The 11,680-nt window shown below is 45.2% G+C and overlaps 1 protein-coding gene across 3 annotated transcripts in view; it reads left to right on the forward strand.

The window, feature by feature from the left end:
- The window catches only part of fgf13a (fibroblast growth factor 13a), a 471,224-nt gene that overhangs the window by 152,452 nt on the left and 307,092 nt on the right, over positions 1-11,680 (forward strand). The gene's annotated exons all lie outside the window — the stretch shown is intronic.

An 11,680-nucleotide genomic window follows, 5' to 3' on the forward strand; every position in this document is an offset into this window, starting at 1 on the left:
TCCACACTGTATCTTAATAAGCAAACAAACAAGTGAACAAACAAATAAATAGATAATATTAGCAGATAATAAAAATATATTCTGTAGATGTACAATTGACTTAAAGTGCATATACGACATATCATTAAATGTACAATAGTATAATGTTAATCGCTGTCATGAATAGTGCTCACCGGGTGGTAGCAATATGTTCAGAGGTCACACGGCCTGGGGGAAGAAGCTGTTACCCAGCCTGACAGTCCTTGTTCTTACACTGTGGTACCTTCTGCCAGACAGTTGGCTAAATGGCAATAGGAGTCACAGACACAAAATACTCTGCAGATGCCAGGGTTCTGATGAAGGGTTCCGGCCCGAAACGTTGACTGATTACTTCCATGGACGCTGCCCAACCTGCTGAGTTCCTCCAGCGTGTTGTGGGTTTTGAATAGGAGTCACGGGCTGTGTAATAATATACTCATGTGGACAGTGGCCAGGGCACGTCACTCAAATAGCAAACTAAAGTTCAGCTGAGAGAGAGGGTCTGGGGTAAAGAGAGCATTTGTAGTCATAGACTATGGAGACAGGTCTAATGGCCCAACACATCTGTGCTGAACTAGTCACAGCCCTGGGCCTGTCCCGAATGCCTGTATTTGTTCCAGAAGCCTCTAAACCAGAGGGTCCCAACCTGGAGCCCTGCCATTAACCGAGGGGTCTGTGGATCCTGCTCTAAACCTTTCCTATGACTGGAGCTCTCAAAGTTCAAAGTAAATTTATTATCAAAGTAGGTATCTGTTGCCATAGTAACACACACAGAAACTGCTGGGGAACTCAGAAGGTGGGGCAGCATCCATGGAGGTGAATAAACAGTTGATGTTTCAGGCCAAGACCCTTCAGCAAGATGGAAAGGAGGGGAACAGAAGCCAGAATTAGGTGGTGTAGGGGAAGCAGCTCAAGCTGAAGGTGATAGGTGACCAGGCAAGGGTGGATGTGGGTGTGTGGGGAAGAGGGGATAAACTGAGAAGCTGGGAGGTGCTAGGCAGAAAAAGTGAAGGGCTGGAGAAGAAGGAATCTGATCGGAGAGGAGAATGGACCATAGGAGAAATGAGGAGGAATTTTTGTGTCCAGAGTGTGGTGAATCTGTGGAACTTATTGCCATGGGCGGCTGTGGAGGTCACATCACTGGGTGTATTTAAGTGGAAGGTTGATAGTTCGGGTTGTCAAAGGTAACGGGGAGAAGGCACGAGAATGGGGTTGACAGGGATGGCAAATCAGCCATGATGGAATAGCAGATCAGAGTAGATGGACCGAATGGCCTAATTCTGCTGATATTTCGTATGCCTTATCTCTTGCCTTTGAAGGAAGAGTTTCCACATTTTTGCCATCCTTGTATTGCAACAGAACAGCCGTCATTTCCAACATGTGTTTGATCATTTTATCAAAAGTGATATGTATGCACCAATGAATATGAAATGAAACTCCTTCTTTCCATTACAGTGATGCAGATGTTGGCCCATTTATTCCAAACATGTTACACAAACATCCTCAACATTTCACTCATTCGGGCTGCTGTACGTCAAATCAGCCGCTGTTATCCCTGCACCAAAGAGCTCTGCACTTTCAGAACTAAATGCCGGAACTTTAGCCCAGCCTACCCACCATCAAGGACATAGACACAGAAAGGTGCTGGAAAAGGGCCAGTAACATCATGAAGGATCCCACCCACCCTCTTCATGGACTTTGTCCCACTCCCTTCGGGAACACCTGAATCAAAAACAGTTACTTTCCCCAAGCAGTAGAGCTAATCAACACCTCCAACCACTAACCCACCCCTCCACACTCCTCACCATCATTTCTATCTGTCACCTTATGTACACACTCCTGGGTCTAGAGTCACCTTACGAACAGACAATCAATCTATGAATATAACCTATCTTATGTATTTATATTTACTGTGTTTCCATTTTTTACTGAGATACAGTGCAGCACAGGCCCTTACAGCCCTTCGAGCTGTGCTGTCCAGCAGCTCCCAATTTAACCACACAGGGCAACTTACAATGATCGATTAACCAACCAGAATATAAATAAATATTTATTTTATTCTGTTTTTGTTATTATTGTGTTCTTTACCTATTGTGTTTTTTTGTGCTGCATCTGATCCGATCCGGAATAACAATTATCTCGTTATCCTGTACACATGTGTACTAGAAGTGACATTAAACAATCTTGAATCTTGAGAGCTCTTCTGAAGGAGAAGGAGAGAGAATTTCAGTTCCTTGATCTTGTGTCAAATCCCTGAGCTGAACAGAATCTGGTAAAAGTTTGAGTGGAACTTGGAGTGAAATAGCTGAGAGATGGAGAAGTCTGCAGAAAGTGATGGATACGACACAGTCCATCACAGGAAAAGACATCTCCACCATTGAGCATATTTACAAGGAGCGGTGACATTAGAAAGCAGTTTTCATCATCAAGGAACCACACCATCCAGGCCATGCTCGGGTGCAGGCGCTTTAGGTTCAGGAAGAGTTATTACCCTACAGCCATCAGGCTCCTGAACTAGTGTGGAGAACTTCACTCACCTCAACTCAACTTACAGACTCATTGCCAAGGACTGTTTACAGCTTGTGTTCTCAGTATTATCTTTTTCTTGTTTGGACCACTTGTCTTCTTTAGCACATTGGTTACACACACAAAATGCTGAAGGAACTCAGCAGGCCAGGCAGCATCTATGAAAAAGAGTAAACAATCAATGTTTTGGGCCAAGAATCTTCTTCAGGACTGATGACCTGGTGGTAGACTTGAGGAGGGCTAAGGCACCAGTGACCCCTCTTTCCATCCAGAGGGTCAGTGTGGACATGGCGGAGGATTACAAATACCTGGGGATACGAATTGACAATAAACTGGACTGGTCAAAGAACACTGAGGCTGTCTACAAGAAGGGTCAGAGCCGTCTCTATTTCCTGAGGAGACTGAGGTCCTTTAACATCTGTCGGACGATGCTGAGGATATTCTACGAGTCTGTGGTGGCCAGTGCTATCATGTTTGCTGTTGTGTGCTGGGGCAGCAGGCTGAGGGTAGTAGACACCAACAGGATCAACAAACTCATTCGTAAGGCTAGTGATGTTGTGGGGATGGAACTGGACTCTCTGACGGTGGTGTCAGAAAAGAGGATGCTGTCTAAGTTGCATGCCATCTTGGACAACGCCTCCCAATCCACTACATAATGTACTGTTTGGGCACAGGAGTACGTTCAGCCAGAGACTCATTCCACCGAGATGCAACACAGAGCGTCATTGGAAGTCATTCCTGCCTGTGGCCATCAAACTTTACAACTCCTCCCTTGGAGGGTCAGACTCCCTGAGCCAATAGGCTGGTCCTGGACTTATTTGCTGGCATAATTTACATATTACTATTTAATTATTTATGGTTTTATTACTATTTAATTATTTATGGTGCAACTGTAACGAAAACCAATTTCCCTTGGGATCAATAAAGTATGACTATGACTATGAAGGGTCTCAGCCCGAAACGTCGACCCCCCCGCCCCTCAGCCTGTAACATCGATTGTTCACTGTTCTCCTTAGATGCTGCCTAGCCTGAAAACTTCCTCCAGCATTTTGTGTGTTCAATCACAAACAGGAGAAAACCTGCAGATGCTGGAAATCCAAGCAACACACACAAAATGCTGAAGGAACCCAGCAGGCCAGGTAGCTTCTATGGAAAAGAGTACAGTCAATATTTTGGACCGAGACCCTTTGGCAGGACTGGAGATAAAAAAAGACGAGTGGAGTTAAAAGGTGAGGGGAAGGGTGAAGTATAGAGCTGGGAAGTTGATTGGTGAAAGAGATACAGGTCTGGAGAAGGGGGAATCTGAAGAAAAGCGGGGAGGAGCACAAGCGGGAGACAATGGGCAGGCAAGGAGATAAGGTGAAGGAGGGAAAAGGGATGTGTGTTACTTTGATTTCCAGCATCTGCAGATTTTCTCTTGTTTGTGTTTGCACATTGGTTGTTTGTCAATCTTTTTATGTACAATTTGTTGTAAATCCTTTATTTATTTTCCTGTAAATATCTGCAAGAAGATGGATCTCAAAGTAGTAAATGATAACATGTATGTACTTTGATAATAAACTTACTTTGATTTTGAAGAGCTGATCAACGTCAGGAGCATTTGATTGCTCTGACTCTGTAGTCACTCCAGCTTGGAAGAATGAAGGGGATCTCATTGAAGTCTATCGAATATTCAAAGGCCTAGATAGGGTTGACCTGGAGAGGATGTTTTCCATAGTGGGAGAGTCTGGGATCAGAGGGCACAGCCTCAGAACAGAAGGATGTCCCTTTAGAGCAAAGATGAAGAGGAATTTTTTTTACCAGACCGTGATAAATCTGTGGAATTTGGAGGCCAAGCATTCAGTAGATTTAAAGTGGAGGTTGGTAGGTTCATGATTAGTAAGAGTGTTAAAGGCTACAGGAAAATGAAGTTGTGAGGGATAATAACTTAGCCCTGATGGAATGGCAGTGCAGACTCAATGGGCCGAATGGCCCAAATCTGCTCCTGTGGTTTATGGTCTTAGTTGAAAATAGTGTTTCTTTCTCTTTACTATGAATGTCCACCAGAAAATGACTCTCAGGGCTATATACGGTGACATGTATATACTTTGATAATAAATTTGCTCAGAGCTTTGAAATACCACCTTCTGCTGGTCGGTGAGTCTAACCAGAGGGATGCCTTATTGACTGTGGGGAATCTTTTCCACTGGGGGGAGATGAGATCCAGGCTGAAACTCTCCAGCACACATTTTACACCAGGCCACAGAGCCCAGAGGCTGTTCGACGTGATCGAAACTTACCAGCACGTTGTGACATCTGGATTTGCCATGTGGACCCTTCTCATGCAATTTAGAGAAAATGCTGGAACACCATAGAGTTATAGAGTCACTGAGTGCTACAGCACAGAAACAGGCCATTCAGCCCATCTAGTCCATGCCAAGTTGTTAATCTGCCTAGTCCAATCAATCTGTGCCCAGCTCATAGCTTCCCCATACCCCTCCCATCCATGTATCTATCCAAATTTCTCTCAAATGTTGACATTGAACCTGCATCTACCACTTCCACTGGCAGCTCGTTCCACGCTCACACCATCCTCTGTGTGATGAAATTCTCCCTCAGGTTCCCCTGAAACTTTTACCCTTAACCCATGATCTCCAGTTCTCGTCTCATGCAATCTCAGTGGGAAAAGCTTGCTTACGTTGACCCTAACTATACCCCTCATAATTTTGTATGCCTCCATCAAATCTCCCCTCATTCTCCTTCGCTCCAGGGAATAATCCTAACCTCTTCAACCTTTTCCTATCAGTCAGGTCCTCAAGTCCTGACAACAACCTTGTAAATTTTCTCTGTGCTGTTTCAGTGAAACAATTGTGACCAAAGCTGTGATCGGGACGAGTGAAGCTGGTCGAATGGCAACTGATCACTTGAAAAGAAAAGAAGGGATGGAAACAAGTCCAGGGACTGACTGGAGAGCCATTCACAGAGCTGGCATGGGCCAGATGGGCCGAGCGGCTTCCTTCTGTACTGAGCGATTCTATGAAATACTCACTGCATCGTGCAACATCTTTCCAAATATCTAATTTAGCACAGAGTTAACCTATTTTAAATAAACTGGGTCAGCTTTATTCTTTCAATTATAGTCAGCTGGCTTTATAGAAGTGTGTAATGTTCCACTACTCCTGTGTCCAGTGGTCATTTCTAGGCCATAGCTTCTCCTGAAGTTCTGTGAAATGAAGACCAACGCCCCAGGACTATTCAAGAACACTTGAAAGAAGTTGGTTTTCCCAACTCGATTTTCCCTCGTGAGGGTGGTGGTGAGCGTCCTTCAACTTAATTTAGAACAGGGATGAGGAGGAATTTCTTTAGCCAGAGGGTAGTAAACCTGAGGAATGGGCAGCGACAGCTGTGGAGGCCAAGTCAATCGGTACATTTAAAGCTGAGTTTGATAGGTTCTTGATTAATCAGGGAGTCAACATTTATGGGGAGAAGGCAGGAGACTGAGATTGAGAGGGGTAATAAATCAGCCATGCTGGAATGACGGAGCAGACGATGGGCTGAATGGCCGCATTCTGCTCCTATCCTATGGTCTTGCAGAGTCCTTCTGGTGGAGGTGCTCCTGTGGAAGGGAGTTCCAGGGTTCATACTCAGTGAGAGTGAAGGTCGGGTCCGGATGCTGTGTGACTTTAAAGGTTAAAGAAGGGTCAGCTTTATTTGTCACATGCGCTTCGAAATATCGAGACATGCAGTGAAACGCATTGTTTGCGTTAATGACCAACACAGAATGAGATGTGCTGTGGAAGTCCACAGATATCTCCATGATTCCGGCTCCAATGTAACATGCCCACAACTTACTACCCCTAACCTGTACGTCATTGGAAGGTGTCAGAGCACCTGGAGGAAACCCACATGGTCATGGGAAGAACAAACAAACTCCTCACAGACACAGAAGGAATTGAGCTCCGATCACTGACACCATAAAGCGTTGCACTAACGTGCTAGCCATTCCAACTTGGAAGGCAATCTGCAGGAGATGGTGGCCATGTGCATCCATGGCCCTCTTGCTTATTAGTGGTGGAAATAGTGGCTTTAGGAGGTGTTGGTTAAAAGGCAACATCTGTCATTAAGGACAGCTATCACCCAGGACATGCCCTCTTCTCATTGCTACCATCAAGGAGGAGGTACAGGAGTTTGAAGATACACTCTCACCTCTTCAGGAACAGCTTCTTCTCCTCTGCAAACACGAGGAAATCTACAGATGCTGGAAATTCAGGCAACACACATCAAAGTTGCTGGTGAACGCAGCAGGCCAGGCAGCATCTCTAGGAAGGGGTACAGTCGACGAAGGGTCTCGGCCCAAAACATCAACTGTACCTCTTCCTAGAGATGCTGCCTGGCCTGCTGCGTTCACCAGCAACTTTGATGTGTGTTCTTCTACTCTGCTATCAGATTCCTGAATGGACATTGAACCCATGAACACTGGCTCACTTTTTTTTCTTTCTCCTGTCCTCATTTTGCACTACTTAAATAATTTAAAATGTATGTATATATATATTTCTTATTGTAATTTACAGTTTTTTATTACTATGTATTGCAAAGTAATGTACGGCTGCCACATAACAACACATTTCACGACATATGCCAGTGATATTACACCTGATTCTGATCCTGCCCTTGAGGACAAGGACAGGACAGTACATTTTGTAGACAGGTCACCACTGTAACTTATGGGTGGACATGGTAGTGTAATGCTACTATAATGTCTGCAGCGTGGGTTCAATTCCCAGCGCTGCCCGTCAGGAGTTTGTACACTCTCCCCGTGACCACATGGGTTTCCTGCCACACTCAGAAGGCGAACTGGTCAGTAGGTTAATTGGTCACATAGGTGTAATTCGGTGCTCGTTACCATTCTGCATCTCTAAACAAAATAAACCTCTCAAAAAATAACATTAAGCTGTGTCCCTATCTAGTTTCCGATGGACAAGAAGGATCCAGGATTCTAATTTGCGGTGAGCAGGGAGCAATCGCAGGGTCCTGGCCAATGTCCTCCCCTTAATCATCACAGGTAGAACTGATGAAATTATCACAGCTGTGTGTGGGTGATGGCTGTCTCCTCCCTCTACAGTAACATAACAGCTACCACAATGCTATCACCGTGCCAGCAACCTGGATTCAATGTATGTGAGGAGTTGGTATGTTCTCCCTGTGATTGCGTAGGATTCCTCCAGGCACTCTGCTTTCCTCCCACATTTCAAGGACTTACGGGCTAGTCAGTTATTAGTCACGTAGGGTGTAATTGTGTTGGTGCGTGGCCAAGTGGTTAAGGCGTTCGCCTAGTGATCTAAAGGTCGCTAGTTTGAGCCTTGTCTGAGGCAGCGTGTTGTGTCCTTGAGCAAGGCACTTAACCACACACTGCTCTGCGACGACACCGGTGCCAAGCTGTATCGGCCCTAGTGCCCTTCCCTTGGACAACATTGGTGGCATGGAAAGGGGAGACTTGCAGCCTGGGCAACTGCTGGTCTTCCATACAACCTTGCCTCCAAGGCGCAAATCCATGGTCTGATGAGACTAATGGATGCCTATTAGGGTGTAATTGGGCAGTGCGGGCTCATTGTGCTGTACAGGTATACCTCTGAGTAAATAATCATTCCGGCAAGTGGAGGGTATAGCATCCCAATCCCAACCTCTTTTCTGTAGATTGGCGTGCCACTCACTACGGGAAAGCAAGCCTTTGCCCTGCTCTTGTGGACATGATATGTGCGTGACAGTCCAGTTGAATGTCTGCTCATTGGTAATCCCCGGGATGTTAATTTCAGGTGGCACGGAAGTGTGGTGGTGGTGGTTGAGTAACGCGATTACAGCGGCAGAAAAACGGGTTCAGTTCCACCGCTGTCTGCGAAGAGTTACCATGTTCTAATGGGTGTTGTCCGGGTGCTCCAGCTCCTCCCACAGTCCAAAGATGCACGGGTTGGGGTGACTAAGTTGTGGGCATGCTGTGTTGGCATCAGAGGCATAGTGGCACATGTGGCTGCTCCCAACACATCCCCGGATGTTTATGGTGACATATATGTATTTTGATATTAAATTCACTTTGGACGTTTTGAACTTTGTCATTAGGGAATCACTGGTGCACAACTTCATTATAGAACATTTCGTAGTGAAATGTGGAGACTGCTGACAGTTCTGCTGAACCTTTTCCAGTAGAGGCCATTTGCTGTTCCATTTTTGTGTCCATTGGTCTATCAGCTTAATTAAACAAGCTTTGAGGAGCTGTGGTGTGATTGTCTGTTTGGAAGGCTTCGCTCCATTTAAAATGAAGTTAGTGATTATCTTCAGAACAATTAACTGAGGTGAGAAGTGTCCAGAGCTGTAGCTAGAATAGTTATAGAGTCAAAGAGCATTCCAGCACAGAAACAGGCCCTTTGGCCCATTTAGTCCATACTGAACCATTATTCTGTCTAATCCCAGAGGCCCACTCCTGGACCATCGCCCTCCATCTCCCTCTTATCCATGTACGTATCCAAGCTTCTCTTAAACGTTGAAATCAAACCCACATCTGCCACTTCAGCTGGCAGCTTGTTCCATCCTCTGAGTGAAGATGTTCCTCCTTCCCCTTCCCCTTAAATATTTCACCTTTCACCTTTAACCCATGGCCTCTAGGTCTAGTATCACCTCAGAGGAAAAAAAGCACTTACCCTATCTATACCCCTCATAATTTTATATACAGTACCTCTATTTAATCTCCCCTCATTCTCCTACATTCAGGGAATAAAATCCTAACCTATTCAGCTTTTCCCTCGAACTCAGGTGCTCAATTCCTGGCAACATCATGTAAATTTTCTCTTTCAGTCTTATTGATATGTTTACAGCATAGTCCAGGCCCTTCGGTCTGCAATATTGTGCTGTCTCTTTAGCCTATGCTCAGACCTCTCTAACCTTTCCCTTCCCCATAACCTTCCATTTTTCCTTTCATCTATGTGCCTGTCCAAGAGATTCTTAAATGTCCTTAATAACTCTATCACCAACTATGGCAGCACGTTCCACATAACAACCAACACTCTCTATGTAAAACAAACCTATCTCTGACATCCCCCTAAACTTTCCTCCAAGCACCTTAAAAGTCTACCACCTTGTATGACCACCTTCTCAGCCTGGGAGAAGGTCTTTGGGTTCCCACTGATCTATTCCTGTGCCTGGCAGTGTTTGCTAGTGGCTATGCTTCCTGTTGCACCTTCATATCTTGGTTTTCTGTGCAACGAGCTGCCAGTATTCTGTCATGGTGAGGCCTCTCTCAAGTTGGAGGAGCAGCGCCTCATATTCCGTTAAGTAGCCTTCAACCTGCATGTCGATTTCTCCAACTTCCCTTTTCTTCATTTCCCCACTCTGGCCTCTTATCCCTACCCATCATCTGCCTATCACCTCCACCAGTATCAGTCATTCCCTTTCTCCCACGGTCCACTTCCCTGTCCTATTCGATTCCTTTTCTCCAGCATTTCATCCTTTTGACATCACCTTCCAGCTTCTCAGTTCATCCCCCCTTCCCCACTCACCTAGCTCCACCTAACACCTTCCAGCTTGTCCTCCTCCACTTCCCTCAACCTTCTGATTCTGGCATCTTCCCCCTTATAAGGGTTCTTGGCCTGAAAGATTGACTTTTTATTCCCTTCCGTAGCCTGACCTGCTGAGGTCCTGCAGCATTTTGTGTGTGTTGATGCAAAATTTATTGTTTTGTGGATGCAGTATAGAACAAAGACATAAGATTACTACAAATTACAAAATAAATAGTTAGTGCCAAAACAAGGCAAAAATAAAGTAGCCTGATGAAGGGTCTCGGCCCAAAGTGTCGGCTGTACTTTTTTCTATAGAGGCTGGCTGGCCTGCTGAGTTCGTCCAGTATTTTGTGTGTGTTGCTTGGATTTCCAGCTTCTGCAGGCTTTCTTTTGTTTGTTAATGAAGTATTGTTAATGGATTATTCAGAAATCAATCAGATGGCAGAGGGGAAGAAAGGCATGTTTCTGTGCTGTAGACTATGACATTTGAGGAGACTTGGTATGTCGTCAAAGACCCTTGCAAAGTTCGACAGATGTACCATGGAGAGCATCCCAACTGGTTGTTTCTCTGTCTGGTATGGGAGGGATCACTGCACAGGATCAGAAAAAACTGCAGCAAGTTGGAAACTCAGCTGGCTCCATCATGTCTTTCCTACATTGAGGACACCTTCTAAAGGCAATGCCTCAAAAAGACAGCATCCATCATTAAGGACCCCATACCCAGGATATACCCTCTTCTCGTTGCTTTCATCGGGAAGGAGGTACAGGAGCCTGAATGTTTCACTCAGTGTTTCAGGAACAGCTTCCTCCCCTCAGCCATCAGATTTCTGAATGAACCAATGAACACTTCCTCAATATTATTTGTTTCTCTTTTGCACTACTTATTATATATATCATTGTAATTTAGAAACACAGGAACAGAGAAAACCTACAGCACAATACAGGCCCTTCAGCCCACAATGCTGTGCCAAAAATGTACTTACTTTAGAAATTACCTAGGGTTACCCATAGCCCTATATTTTTCTGAGCTCCATGTACCTATCCAGGAGTCTCTTAACAGACCCTATCATATCCACCTCCAACACCGCTGCCGGCAGCCCATTCCACGCTCTCACCACTCTCTGCGTAAAAAACTTACCCCTGACATCTCCTCTGTACCTACTTCCAAGCGCCTTAAAACTGTGCCCTCTCATGTTAGCCATTTCAGTCCTGGGAAAAAGCCTCTAACTATCCACACGATCAATGCCTCTCATCATCTTATACACCTCTATCAGGTCCCCTCTCATTCTCCGTTACTCCAAGGAGAAAAGGCTAAGTTCACTCAACCTATTCTCCTAAGGCATGCTCTCCAATCCAGGCAACATCCTTGTAAATCTCCTCTGCACCAATTCTATAGTTTCTACATCCTTCCTGTAGTGAGGTGACCAGAAATGAGCACAGTACTCCAAGTAGAGTCTGACCAGGGTCCTATATTGCTATAATATTATCTCTCGGCTCTTGAACTCAATCTCACAGTTGATAAAGGCCAATACACCATATACCTTCTTAACCTTCAACCTGCGCAGCAGCTTTGAGTGTCCTATGGACTCAGACCCCAAGATCCCTCTGAT

This window comes from Mobula birostris, chromosome 10, assembly GCF_030028105.1.
Source record: "Mobula birostris isolate sMobBir1 chromosome 10, sMobBir1.hap1, whole genome shotgun sequence".
Taxonomy (NCBI): domain Eukaryota; kingdom Metazoa; phylum Chordata; class Chondrichthyes; order Myliobatiformes; family Myliobatidae; genus Mobula; species Mobula birostris.